The following is a 15,830-nucleotide window of genomic DNA, read 5'->3' as shown; positions in this document are numbered from 1 at the left end:
TTTATCTGGTAAATTGATGCTGTGCAACATGCATCGTTCGAGTCTGAATAGAAAACGGAAACGCGGATGTATCAATTTGATTGTAATATACGAAATGAATTCGGAATTACGATACGATATTTCTTTACAGGAAATATTTAAGTTTTTACTTTTAAACTTTTAAAGTAATTCTAAATTATCGTTACAGCAGTACTCGAGTTATTTGCGATGAAATAATATTTACTGTTTTGCGTCCTATTTTGTACTTCTTAAAACAGGGGGATGCTGATTGCGTAAGTCAAAATAAAGCACATGTTCGACTTCAAACTGTTTTCTTTGTAACTGGATTATTAATTTATTTATTTAATCTAAATTATCATAATCATTTGCTGAAACTTAGTTGGTTAATTCGACAAATGGATCGTCTATTCTCAGATAGTATTCTGTCTGGTTTGTTGATCTACCTGTACAAGCTCAGGTACAAGTGATTAGCGATCTTAATCCGGATATCCATCAGGCGTTAGAACTATATTGGATTATAACATAAAAAGTCTAAGGGTTATGCAATTACATGCATTTGATTATAATTGATAAAAAAAATGGCGTCTGGCTACAAAAAACGATGAAGTTTTGAACGATGGCGGAAGACAATTTAACGATGGGGCGAGTCATTTGACGATGGCGCAAGACATTTGAACGATGGCGGGGCGCCATAGTTAAACAGGCCATGGAGATCCCTGGGTCACTATTGAACTCTCAAACCAATACAACAAACTGTAGAATCGACACTTAGAATTGCAAAACACGCATTTTGTTTATATGAATGTATATAATGATTTAAACATATGAAGTATTACCCGTATATATATATATATATATATTATATATAAATAAAACACCCTTTTGAATAGCTGCAAAAGAGATCTAACATCTGACAATTGTGATGCTATCAACACTCGCCTTAAGGACATAACTACTATACAATCCAACAAATTAAGTGAAAGACAAAAACGTAAATTCCGCAGGGATGACATGGAATATATCCACCCTTCCTTACCATCAAAGAGAAAGACTAAACGAATAAGACGCTTTAAACGTAGACCTCAAAAGACTGATTCACCCTCCAACATCGTGGTCAATCTTTCTCGACACCATTAAACGGAATCGGAATCATCTCTTCTCTCTAGAGGCCTTAATTTCTGTCCTCTACCTGCTCCTGTCAATGACATCAAACTGTCGGAAGACCTGACAATTTTGCTAGAAGTCTACGTATTAAGGAATATTTCGCGTCGAAGGAGGATAACATAATAAGCTCGGATAGCAGACCTTATTTTGATGTAAGAAAAAAAAAGCTGAAATATAATTATATTGTGACAGACTGTGTCGCGAAGCGACCCAAACCACCTCGCGCAGCTCGGTGGCCTTCACTGCCGGGGGTCTGCTCAAGGCCCCCAGAAAATTTTGGGATAAATGGTGCAAAATTATGCAATCTGGGCTATTCCTGGCACTTAAATTTAGTTTTAAAAAACATTGGTTTTATATAAGATGTTTCCCCATTTTTCAAAAAAATGTTCAATATGATATAACTTCTATCATTTTTAGATTTTAAGAAGAGAAAAAACATACTTTCTCAATTGCTGACAACTTCTGATAATAAATAGGAAAAGGAAATAATTAATATTTAATAAGGGTAAACATTTATGGTGTATAAATAATATATAATGGCAATTTCATTTCCATAATTCATTGATTTCATTGTCACTAGTGTCCTTTTGTCTTTTGAGAAGCTGAGGTAATGTGTCCTAATCTTGCTCTTTTGGCTGCTTTTTCAATTAATTCTTTTGCTTTTCTCTTGGAAACGGTTTTTTCCTGCGATTTGATTTGTAAGTTTGCTTTTTTTTCCCTCATTGATTAATTTCTTTTTGAGCAGTTCTTCCTTGTACTGCTTACAAGCAGTTTTCATATTTTTACACAGGTGAGGATCTATCTTTTCATGTAATACATCTTTTTTCTTGTAGTACTCTACAGCTGTTTTCTCAGTTGCTTTCAAACTGTATTTTATATTCTGAATAGCATTGTATGTTGAAATGTTAATACTTCCAGATTTATAATCTATAATGTCATTCATTATGTTGAAACTAGATTCTACTTGTGGTCCATGAAAACAACTAAGCAGTGATTGAGCCATTTTTGAAAGAAGTGGATACTTCTTTACAATACCATCTTTGCCCCACCATACATCAATTCTTTCAGCATCTTCAAACTCCACAATTGATTCATCTGTCTGAAATTTTCTTATTTCCAAATCATAGTTTTCTATTTCATCTTCTTCAAGCACATTTGTCGCAAGACTTGGCAATTTTTGTAAGTAAATCAATGTACAGGTATGGCTTTTTGCATCTGGGTGAATAGCTGAAACTGCTTTCAAGAAAACATTTGTAATTGGAAGCTTATTCTGAAGGGTGAGTCCACAATTTTTATAGGCATCTTGAACCTGAAAAATATTGTATAAAAAAAATATAACAATTGCTCAAATAAATTGAACAACCAAAACTTACATTACTGCACTTGTTATTTTGTATATAATTCCTTCTATAACCTAATATTTCCATATACACATGTGATTTAATTTAAAAAATGCAAAATTATGATTTCTTGATGTATATGTTAATGGACAATCATGTTAGTCGATTAAATTTTTTGTATGTTTTTCTTTGACAAACTGAGATCATTATCAAATTTGAAATGTTCTTGTAGCTTGATATGTTTGAAATTTACACTTGTCAACTCATTGTTATTTGTTATTAGTTTTTGTCATTGGATACTTTGTTCTGAGACTTCTGGTGACTTTAATTTAATGATTGAGATTTATCTAGGGTATATTTAGTGCTTGTTGTGTGGTATGGGCTCTTGCTCACTGTTAAAGGCCACAAAAGGGACCCCTTTGTGACGGCATTTTTGCAATGCTTTATTTTATTGTGATGTTGTCTTTTTGATGAATACCCTATATCCTTTCTATTTCATATAAAGTTTTAAAAAAAAACTTACATTATATATAGTTTCTAAAAAAACTTACATTATGCAAAAATGTTTTTACTGCCACATCTTTTTGATTCTTCTGTATTACTTGTGATGATTTTACCCCAATGAACATTTTATCTGCTTCCAAGAAGTTTGCTGTTGTTGAAATGTCTAATCTCTTTAATTTTGCTGATGTTGTTGCTGACTTCAAAATTTAAGGTTTCACATAACAAGCAAGAAACTCTCTAAATAACTTGACCTGTAAAGAATTATTATCATATTAAAATATAACAAATTTGTCTCTGTATGCTACACTGGGAAATTTGTGTTCATCAAGAAATATATTAACAACAAATAGTTATATATAGTCAGGAATATCGAAGATGTGGTATTTTGTGATATGTGTGGTATGAGTGTGAATGAGACAACTTTCCATCCAAGTCAGAAATCTGTAAAAGTAAAATTATTAATTTAAAAGTATGTCAATGTTGAAGACCATGCTGAGCTTCATATTTTTTGGTGTTTTTTTTGCTGTATATATGGGACATTGTTTTTTGCATTTGCACTTACTAATTGCTCATGCAGCTCATGAATCATTGGCTCTTTCATTTCAAAGGTTAAGACAAACTGCTTCAAAAGAGGCAATACTGAGGAATACAGGCCCATTATCATTTTTGCAAAACTTCTCTCGTAAAATACTTTTCCAACAATTCTCTTCTTTCTTTCAAGACCATCTTTTGTCAGATTTTTCTTCAGAAGACACTGTAAATGATAGTTTTAATTAATATATGTCTTAGTATTAATAACAAGCCAATGGCAATAGTTAAATTGAGCTTACATATATTGACTCTTTGTTATTCCCAATATGTGTTGTTATGCATGTGATTTTTTGTGTTGTCAGTCAGTTGAATTTTCAGATTGTTTTCTTTTTAAGAAATGAAAAATGTACAAAATTTACATTGTTTATTTTTTTTCTTCTCCATTTAAAATTCTAAGCATCTAAGTGGGTCAAAAAAAAATTCAATAATTTACAAACATGATAAAGAATCAGTTTAAGAATGAACCCAATACTTGGACTTTTAATTAAGAAATAAATACCCTTCCACACATTTATTGAAAATTATCATGAACTGGATGCTGTACTGAAACCTTTATTTGCTTACTTAATACTAGAAGTTGTTTGGTGTTGCTTTCATTACTTTAATGGACATTGACTCCACATTATCCACTGTAAAAATAAAACAAAACTAAAAACAAACAAAAAATAATTAAATCAAAACACTTGAAACATTATAACAAACAAAAGAAAGAAATATAAGTATTCCTGTATTCAATTACAATATGTCAACAATAGTATTATAGAATTCTGTCTGCTTGTCATTCAATAAATAATTAATGTGAAGTCCATTTTATCAATGGGCTATTATATAATTTATATAACAGCCCATTGATAAAATGAACAATATAATAAACATTAAGTACTTTAATTTCTATAAAGAATACAGGTAATTTGTGAATGGCATTTTTGATAATAATTACAAATATTAATTAACAAAAATAACAATAACTTGAAAATATTTAAATAAAAATAAAATCAAAAACCCACCTTTCTTATTTCTAAAATCCTGGCTCTGGATGACTCTGATACACCTAACCTGTGGTACACTTCCACAACAGATATCAGGTATTTGTGACGAATCTTTTCATCTATCCATGGCACATAAAACACAGTGTATCCATCAAAAAGTCTAAGAGTATCTACTGTGACATCGTAAACTGAAAGCCATCTGTGACCTACATATCTTTGAGGCATGGTAAACTTAATGTTGAGCATTGCACAAATTTCTTGAAAAAACTCTCTTAAATCTGGAGACCACTTGAAATCATTAAACAAGTCATTGTATAGCTGTTCTATAAATCCATCAAATGGCTTGCAGAATGCTTTGGCTGAGTTATGAACATGATGACAAGTATCGCCATCAACATCCAATAGGTGTGGAGCCTTCTGACTTCTAATACTGGTCTCAAGTCCAGATTTCGAACCACGCATGACGTTGCATGAATCCATTAAGATTGATGACCAAGTTTTTCCATGGTATGTCATTTTTTTTCAAATACATCCACAACTTTTGTATACAGAGCTTCACTGTTTACAGTAACACATGTCAGGGAAGATAAATGCCTGACCACTACTTTGTTTGAGATTTTACAGAAGTAACTAGCAAGTATAGTTAGCACCTTTTGATAGTTAGAACTTGTGCTTTTATCCATATTCAAGGAAAAGCAACTTGTCTTCAAACATCTTATAAGATCTTCTTCAAAAGTTTTTCAACGCCAAAACGGGTCTTATATCAAGCAGTGGTTCTGTTCATAGTGATGGAGTCCAAAGCCTTTTTATCATCAGATAAAGTTTTTGCCAATTCAAGCATTTTTGGCACAAGGGAAAAAGATAGAGAGTTTTCGGAAGTAAATGCCACTACCATAGATTCCATATTTGTTACCCTATCCTGAAATGATGTAAGTGAAGCTGGTGCAGGTTGTTTTAGTTCTGCAGATGACTTGAACATTGGATGTAATCCATATATACCTTGGTGAGTATCTAATTTTGCTCCAAATGCACCTAAAAATAAAACAAGTTAAGTATTACAACAACAAGTCAATCTAGTTAAAAGAGACTTTAGATGCATTTTGAAAAAATGTCTGACTACAGCATTAAAATGTTTTTATATTGTAGATTAAGTGGTAATTATTGCTTTTGTCAGGTTGGGACATTTAAGGGATATCCCTCTTTAGGGATTGTTCCCAACCTGTGTGTTGGTGTTCATCCCTTTGACTTATACATCATTTGAAGAAATATTTGCAGAAAAAAACTAAGTCCAGACCTACAAAAAATTTGGGCATAGTAGCCCCTAGAAATTAAGAATTTATACCCCCCCCCCTATCCCCAATTTCCTAGGCCTTAAAGTTTGGTCAAAGAAAGAAAAGCAAAGAGAGTAGGACAGTTCTCCTTATCCTAAAAGAACATACCTCATTGCTTAAAAGATAGATACACAACATTTAGACAAATAAATAAAGAAATTTCAACGTACCAGACAGGCTGTGGTTTGTTTTTCTCATTTTCAAATTGTCCAGGTGAAGTTTTTTGGTTCAGTGTTGCTCCAAACTTTTCCAGCCTCTTCTAGCGTAATTGATGTCTTTTTGACATAACTCACATCTGGCAATTCCTCTTGAGTTAATTTTCCTAATAAACTGGCCTACTGGGTTGCCATAAACCGAACGTTCAACCCAATCCCATTTCCAACAGTTTTTGACACCTTTGTCAACTTCCAAATTGTATGAGTCCCTCTGAAGTACAACACGGGAAACCATCTTTCATCTTGACTTTGAAATCTCGACCAATCACGTTCGTCCTTTTATTAAAACATAGCTATGGCCAATCAAAAATGAGCTTATTTCCGCTTTTGGAAGTTTTTTTATATAATTTTTATCGGATTCGGAGAAGAGCGGAAAAATATCCGGTTTTGCCGTGATAAATAAAAAAAACGGAATTCAAAGCAAGAAATCGGAAAGAAGTCGAGCGGAAAGCGGAATTCCGCTAAAAAACGGAAGAAAATTTTTGAAGACGAGAACAACTAAAATTTTTTTAAAAAGAGTTCTTGGATCCCTAAACCGAGCAAAAATGCTACCCTGGAATCAATTTTTTGATAACTTTAAGTCGGACATTATTAGAAATACTAAAAATAACAATAAACCTTTTGACAATCTTACCAATGAAGAACGGACTGCACTGAAACACTTACGATCTAACAACAATATCGTCATTAAACCTGCAGACAAAGGCAGTGCAGTGGTTGTCATTGATAAATCTGCCTATATTCAAGAGGATGAACGACAACTTGGCGATGCAAGGTTCTACCAAAAACTAGACTCTGATCCTACAACATCTTTTAGCAGAGAAATTACTGATAGTTTGGTAGAAATGGATGACGATGGTTTAATCGATGACAAAACTCTTGAATATCTGAAACCAGAAAATCCAAAACCGGGCAGATTTTATCTTTTACCTAAAATTCATAAGGCCAATAACCCAGGAAGACCTATAGTTTCAGCGAACGGTCATCCGACGGAAAAAATCGGAATGTGTTGACTTCCATCTTCGTCAACATGTTGAGGACTTACCATCTCACATCAAAGATACAACCGATTATCTCAGAAAAATGCAGACCTTAAATCCACTCCCCTCCGACACGACTCTTGTTTCCATGGATGTCACCTCCCTCTACACTAATATTCCACATGCAGATGGCATCAATGCATGTAAAGAAGTTTGGAATTCTAGACCAGTGAAATATCCACCTGCTGAATGCCTGGTCAAAATGCTCACGCTGGTACTGAAGAAAAACAGCTTCACTTTTGATAGAGATCATTATTTGCAAGTAAATGGAACTGCCATGGGCACCAAAATGGCTCCGTCATATGCCAACATATTTATGGGCAAGTGAGAAACAACTCCTTGAAACTTCCATCGAAAAACCGCTTTCCTGGTTTAGATTTATAGATGATGTGGATATGAAATGGAATAAAAGCGACGAGGATTTAGATACTTTTATTACTCATGCCAACAACATACATCCAAGTATCAAATTTACTCATGAGAAGTCTAAATCCAAAATCGCCTTCCTCGATACTTCAAGTTCGCTCACAGAGGGCATTATATCTACAGATTTATATTCTAAACCTACTGACACTAATCAATATTTGTCCCCTAAAAGTTGCAATCCGGCTCATCTAACCAAGAGCATCCCATACAGTCAGGCACTTAGAGTCAAGCGAATATGTTCCAACACAGAAACAACTAACAGACAACTACGTCAACTTGAAACTCGCTTGAAGAAAAGGGGCTACAAACACAGAAATATCAAAAAAAGCTTTCAGAAAGTGGAGTCAATTCCTAGGAGTGAACTATTGGAATACAAAGTTAAAAAGAAAAATAAAAGGACTCCATGTGTTCTTACTTACCACCCATCTCTCAAAAACAGCTTTGGTGTCATTCGTGAACATTGGAAATCAGTTGAAAAGAATTCTAAACTATCCAAGATTTTCCCCGAGCCTCCAATGATAGCTTTTAGGCAACCTAATAGTCTGCGGAACCTGCTGGTGCGGGCTGAAGTGTCTGATAATAGAAGTACTTCTGGAGAATGTCGTTCGTGTGAAGAAAAACGCTGCAAATGCTGCCTACAGATGCAGCATTCATCAACATTTCACAGTAAGGCAACCAAAAATAACTATAAGATATTTTGCAATGTTACCTGCACAAGTATGAATGTTATTTACATACTAGAATGTTCGGTTTGTGGCCTCCAATATGTTGGTGAGTCAAAGCAGCCTTTCCACAAACGCCTCAATGGCCATAGGAGTGATATCTCTAAGAAGCCACTTCTCCCAGTTTCTCAGCACTTCAGACAGTCGTGTCACAAACCTGATGACTTTAACCGCATGAAAATTCTAGTAATTGAACAGAATATTCACTGGAGTGATGCCCAGCGACAGGTCCGGGAAAGCTTTTGGATACAGGAACTTAATGTACATCATCCAAACGGCATCAATAAGAAATACAAACAGTTTTGTTTTTCACTCATTTTTATTGTTAATATACACAGTCACATATATTGAATTAAAATCAATCGACCAAAACTTACCTGTATTATTGCTGATCTATTTTTAGATCTTATACATTATGTATCAGTATAGTTAAAACTTGTGACACTTGAAGAAGGCCATTTGTTGAGTCAACACGATATAATAACAACATTTTCGTATATTAACATCTTATATCAGTACCGTTGTGCAAATTTTTAGACTGATATATATATCTCCTCCTTTAACTCTAGCTTATATATATATACAACTCGTCTAAACATCAACCCAACAATGTTAGATCTGTAAATTTGCTTTCGGTGACCGAGTGTTACCTTTCCACGTCAGTTTTAATCTAGCGTCGTACTACAGTACATGATATATAAGGCATGGAGATGTAATTTTTACAGATCAGCTAAATTATCTATAGTAAAGGATCCTACAAATTAATGTAAGATACAGTCACAGAAAATACTTATATTTAAAAGTACGTCTGAGCCAGTGACAACTCTACAACAGATTTATCCATCGGATCACCAGCAGTGATGTTGATACATGGCTGTGTACATTATGTATATACAACTCGTTTAAACATCAACCCAACAATGCTAGATCTTTGTTTTTCCCTCGCCGGGATTCGAACCCATGCTACTGAGATATCGTGACACCACATCGCCTTCCCGCTAGACCACACATCCAACTGGGCTTAATAAAAATGAAGCTTTATGTGGCCGGGTGTTACCTTTCCACGTCATTTTTAATCTAGCGTCGTACTACAGAACATGATATATAAGGCATGGAGATGTTATTTTTACAGATCAGCTAAATTATCTATAGTAAAGGATCCTACAAATCAATGTAAGATGCAGTTACAGAAAATAATTATATTATTATAAGTACGTCTGAGCCAGTGACAACTCTACAACAGATTTATCAATCGGATCACCAGCATTGATGGTGATACATGGCTGTGTACATTATGTATACACAACTCGTCTAAACATCAACCCAACAATGTTAAATCTGTAAATTTGCATTCGCAATTTTTTTGTTTTTCCCTCGCCGGGATTCAAACCCATGCTACTGAGATATCGTGACACCAAATCGCCTGCACTGTACCGTCCCGCTAGACCACACGACCACCTGGGCTTCACAATAATAAAGCATTCGGTGGCCGTGTGTTACCTGTCCTCGTCAGTTTTAATCTAGCGTATATATATACGAGTCTAAATTGACAACTACGTTCAAACCTATGATTGCGTTGGATAAAAACCGGAATTTTTATACGTGGGCATATAAAACAAATTTCGTTGAAGTAGTGCTATTACCGAAGAAGGATATCTGTTATTCGAAGTATCTAATATTTGTTCATTTTATAGTAATTTAATGGTTGCACCCTTTTTGACTTGTTATATATCTATATATGTCGGTCACAGCCAGTGAACTTTTAAGGGATCAGTGGCATTTTCTTCTTTAGACTATTGTTCGTGATGTAAAAATCAGAAACTTGGTAAATCCTCAGAGTTCAATTAATAAAAAATACTGCTCGACTCATGTTACAGTCATGTAATACATCTGAATTATGTCACAGAAGTTAAGCTGATATAGCGGAAGATCTTGCATTATTCTGTTCCATATAACGGTTGGATTTCATCGGGGAAAACAATATGAAACACAAAACACTATGTACTAATCTTTCCTATAAGGTAGCTGACATGAATAGTTAAAACTATCAACAGTATAAATTTTTTAAAATTAAGTCAGCATAGATTTATAAAATCTAGAAATGGCTTAACTATGCAATCAGCTTTTAATTACTAATCTTACTAGAAATTCAGATTAGTTATGTCTTGGTAATGCATGACCTATCATAGAAATTATTTCATAGTTGACATGCATGCATTAATTAGGAGGTCAGATACTCCATACTCCTCAACCAAGTCGATGCAAGATGAAAGCCAAACGCACGATAGTCCAACCTAATCTGAAACAATAGGTAAATTCCTAGATATTCTGACGTTTAAGACAAAATAAATCAATCCATCAACTGACAACCAATAAGGCAGTTGCAAAGAGAGATTATAATAAGCAAATTTTAAACGAGGTTGATACAAGTTGCAAAATACGTTTGTTGTAGGTGTTTCCAACAAAATTATACTTGATCAACAAATCTTATTAGGTCACTTGATAGATTCCTTACATGAAATACCCAAAAAAACGTCTCTTTGAAGTTTTGAATCATTTAAAAATATTGTCAAAGTTCTACATTCTCGAGTTAAATAAAGTAATATTGTCTGGTAATCCGACAGTTACTGGAAATCAGCTTCACGTCGGAGTTTATTACAATGTAGGTAAACTGCTTATACACAAAAAAAACTTACTTTATGCCACAACAAACTATATAATGGTTGAAGTGCTTGTCATACATTGCACATTTGGAAAATGTTTCATACCTTGTTCGAACATAATCACAATAACATTGTATTTCCCGATTTTGACGATAATCGGTTATTAAAAACAGTTAATTGTATTTGTGTAACTTTAACACATCATTGTTCCGAAGTTATGAAAGGGCACTCTAGCAATAAAGTTGCAGGACAGATGTATACTGCATCCATAGCATTACGAGGGTAAGAACTTGATACAATGAATATAAAAAAGAGACCACAAAGAAATTCTTTGGAATATAAAAACTCAGTTTAAAACTAAATATCAACCTCTCAATATGTCAAAATTTAGTTGAACAAGATTTATAGTTCTACTCCAAACAAGGGAGAGATGATTCTTTGAAATTCAGAAAAATATCAGAGCCTCACAACCTGATGATCAAGGCAAATTAGACACATACTTTAATTTTCAATCCTCTTTCCAGTTCGAATGATTATACCTTAAAATAAACAATAAAGATGAACGGTTAAAAATTAAGTAAAAATAAAGCACTGCATCGGAAAGAAACTGAAGACATATAAGAACACGTTTATTGTCTATGTAAGTTAGAGCTATCCTAGTGTGAACGACTTTGTTACTCATCGGTATTTTTAATGAGAAAAAAAGACAATTAGAATATTGATTTATAACTGTCCTCTACTTGGCAAAAGTGTCATTTATAAATATAAAGTTACCTTTATTTATCCAACAACCTACATGGGCCTACTTCGATCCGTCCAAATCGGGTAAGAACAGAACAGTTTGTCAAGTTTCAATCGAATACCCACCATCTTATCCCCCCATTTTCCCCGAGTTTGACATTTTCAACATACCCGAGTTAACACGAGACATCAACCCTGGCGTATTTCATGAAAACATTGATTTTCTCGCTGTTTGTACTTATTTGATTTTAAAATTTGTTCAATGCAGTATCATAGCGGGTTATATATTACTACATGTATTTTATAGTATAGGCCAATGCAAAGTGTTTTAAGTTTATTTAAAAAAATCAGAAACTAATTGTTGGTGACATTATTCTGGAAAATTGTCAGATGACGATCAGCTTCCATTACTTCTTTCATTTCGTCGGTGTTGTACAGTAATTCTGAAATATAAAATCGTCAATGGGTTGATGATTAAACAATGTTTAAAGACGTAAAAAAAAAAGAAATGTGAAATTAACTGCTTTTATTTTTTTAAAGTTATTTGATAGAATGTTATATTGGTCAGAATTATATTCATATCTATTTGGTGAGAAAACTGAGTAGCATAGCATGAAAACAATAGCTCCCTTTCAAAATCTCAGAAGTTACATGGATGTGTAATAAACGTGATTTCTGCTGATATCCCTATTTATACATACATATCAATAAAAGCCTATATATATACATTGTAGCTATGAATCGGATAAATTTCACCGAATGACGAAATAGTTATCGTCTTCTCGCACAACACATTTTGGATAAATATTACACGAAATTTTTCTCGACCTTCAACTCTTTACCCATTCAATCCATGCATTATATCTGTTGAGACGATTGTAGTTGGTTATAAACCGTATAATATCAAAGATATTTAAGAACAACGATATATATTCTTTAACATCAATCCAGAGTAACTCAGTGATAAATATTTCACTTTTTACAAAAAATGGGCAATTCGTTTATAATAACGGTGGTCTTTACCCGTAACATTTTCTTATATCTTGAAACATTTACAAGAAATCTGAAAACTATTCGCGATTAACTGTAAAGACAGAGCTAGAGAGAAAGGCACTGATTGTGTCTTAAAAACCCCCACAAAAGAACTGTATAGAGCAGGTTTGCTTGAATGTTACCCAGTGGGATATCGAATGACAAAATATTATACCCCAAATCCCCCTTGTAAACACTGAAAACTAAATATTCGCAATACTTGTCCCATTTTATCAAGGATGCTATCAATTATAAACTCATGGGAAAATGTTCTGGTAAATAGTAAAAAAACAAGTGAAACTGCGAGCTACTGCTCACTGATGATACCCCCGCTGCAAGTGTTCGGTAAACAGGAAGTTGTTGAGTGATGAATCTGAAAACGCATCACACGGTATAGCTGACTTATATAAATCCTGAAACCAAATTTCAGAAATCCTTGTATTGTAGTTCCTGAGAAAAGTGTGACGAAAATGTTCAACTTGGCTATCATGTGTAAAATCATACAAGTGTTCGGTAAACAGGAAGTTGTCAAGTGATCAATCTGAAAACGTATCACACGGTATAGCTGACTTAGATAAACCCTGAAACCAAATTTCAAAAATCCTTGTATTGTAGTTCCTGAGAAAAATGCGACGAAAAAATAAATAGTGTAAAAATATGCAAGTGTTCGGTAAACAGGAAGTTGTCGAGTGATGAATCTGAAAACGCATCACACGGTATAGCTGACTTAGATAAACCCTGAAACCAAATTTCAGAAATCCTTGAATTGTAGTTCCTGAGAAATTATATTCATGGGACGGACTGACTGACGGACAGACAGAGGTAAAACAGTGTACCCCCCTTTTTTAAAGCGGGGGTATAATGAAATAAGATGAAATAAAAACAAAACTTCTATTTGATCCTTAAATGGAATACGATGACTACAGCAGACCAAAGGAGCTTGATATAAAATTCGTGTAAAGTGGTTTTATGCGTTATAAATTCATGGAGTACCAACTGCAATTTATATTTTTTAACTTGATGTGTACATGATTTTTCCATAAACAACAAAAATTGACAGTTTCACAAGCTTCTAATGCAGTTATCCTGATCAATTTTGAACATAAAACACAGTTTAAAAAATAATTTCTATAAAATGTTTATTTGTATATTAGAAATAACTGTTGATCAATATCGTCTTCGGCATTGTTTCTTTTTTTGATTTGACATCTGTGCCATTAGAACATGCTAATCTTTTTTTTTCCTTTTTCACTAGATTTCCCAATGTACCAGTATATATAAACCGGTAGAAATGGCCATGTTATATGACAGTTACTTGGGTACATTAGCGACATCTTAAAGTGTAATACTTCATTTTCTTAAGACATTTTATCCTTTACAAGATTTTTTCGGACGTGTCTGTGTGTTTTTCATTATCAAGTTTCAGTTTGCAGAGGGACATTCAAACGCGTAAGTCGAAAACCAACTGACAACGCCATAGCAAAATCATAAAACAAACACACACCAACAGAAAAATAATAGTACACAAAACACAACATAGAAAACTAACGACTGAGCAACATGAACCCCACCAAATACTGGAGGATGATAACAGGTGCTCCAGAAGGGTAAGCAGATACTGCTCCACTTGTAGCAACCTTATTCATCTTAGTACACACATGGTTATACTTTTAAATCGGTAGGTCACATTCGGGAATAGGGGACAGGATTGCACTAACGAAATAAGAAACACATCGCTATTATCTGTGAAACGCATATTCCATAACAGTCAATCAACTCGTAATTAAGTTTGAAAAACTCCCGAAGAGATGATTTCAACTGCACTATATGGAACTCTTGGTTTAATAACATCATTGTGAGCAGCATTCCGCTATCAGGGAAATCATGATAGGACATACAAGCCTTGGAATATCATACCAACTTTGAGGATTGTTCGCTTATCTCGTTTTCAAATTAACTATTGTCAAATATTCGGAATCCTCTGGTTTTATCTATGTATTGCGATCGAAGATTTTACCGCTCACGCCTACTTTTCATTGACAAATCCCATTACATGTAATATAAAAAGTCATTTTTGAAAATCTTGCAAAAAGCCCTAGTTTATCAACGACAAAAATGCCAAAGTGAAATGTGCAAAAAGTATAGAGACATAATTGTAATTGGTTTATATCTCACGGACGACGACCTTTACCTTCTTTTCTTTTTTAGCCTTTATAGTACCGTTATTAATAATCAATCAGTTACGTAACGTCTTTTAAAATGCTTGTTATTTTGAAATAGAGTAGATACATCTTTTTTAAATTGTTTTCTCACGACACCCTGTCTTACGATTAAAACTAGATGTGCCGCGCTGGTCGTTTTAAAGACATGAACTAACACTTTTCTAAACAATATACGGTTATACAAACTTAACTAAAATTGTCCGTTTATAAATTTTGAAATTATTAGGAAACTAAGGTTTCAACTCCCTCAGGCAAAGTTGGCTTTAGATGAATTTGGTTATTTATTTTAGGTATTTTTGACATATAGCTCTTTAACGGTTTCGGTACTTATACATCTTCAGATTTTAAATGTTTGGCTTTGAGCGTTCCTGGTGAAGGTAAATCCAGAAAAGCGCATCGGACGCAAGAAATTATTAAACGTGTTGTTTTCAATTTTTTACCGTAGTAAAAAATGGACACACAAGTAAATATTTTCTATGTTTCGAAAATCCTTGTTACAAAGTATGTTGGGTTTCCATAAAAACCATTGCAGGATTAATTACAAAAGCTCCATTTTCGAATGAATGCAATATAAAACCGTAAATTATACTGCATTGTACATTTTTGTATTATGTTTTCTCCTGGTATATGTACTCAATGTCGTGTCTATAATTATTCATTATAATCGATGTTCAAACTTGATATACAGCAAAATTCAGATTCGAATATCCTCCTATAACTGTTTAACAAAAAAGGAAATCTCGGTGTTTCAATCAAGAACAAAATATTTTAATTAGTTAACTAATTTAGCGCTATACGGTAATAAATTATGTACATGTAAGTGTATTTTCCAAATCTATTGTTTCTACAC

General features: G+C 33.6%; 1 pseudogene; it reads right to left on the bottom strand.

Annotated features, from left to right (window-relative positions):
- Positions 1-3,167: 3,167 nt before the first annotated feature.
- LOC143082250 (uncharacterized) lies at positions 3,168-6,608 on the bottom strand (annotated as a pseudogene).
- Between the last annotated feature and the right edge of the window lie 9,222 nt (positions 6,609-15,830).

The sequence above is a fragment of the Mytilus galloprovincialis genome, chromosome 1 (assembly GCF_965363235.1).
Source record: "Mytilus galloprovincialis chromosome 1, xbMytGall1.hap1.1, whole genome shotgun sequence".
NCBI classification, from domain to species: domain Eukaryota; kingdom Metazoa; phylum Mollusca; class Bivalvia; order Mytilida; family Mytilidae; genus Mytilus; species Mytilus galloprovincialis.
This window is presented reverse-complemented; position numbering and strand designations above follow the sequence as displayed.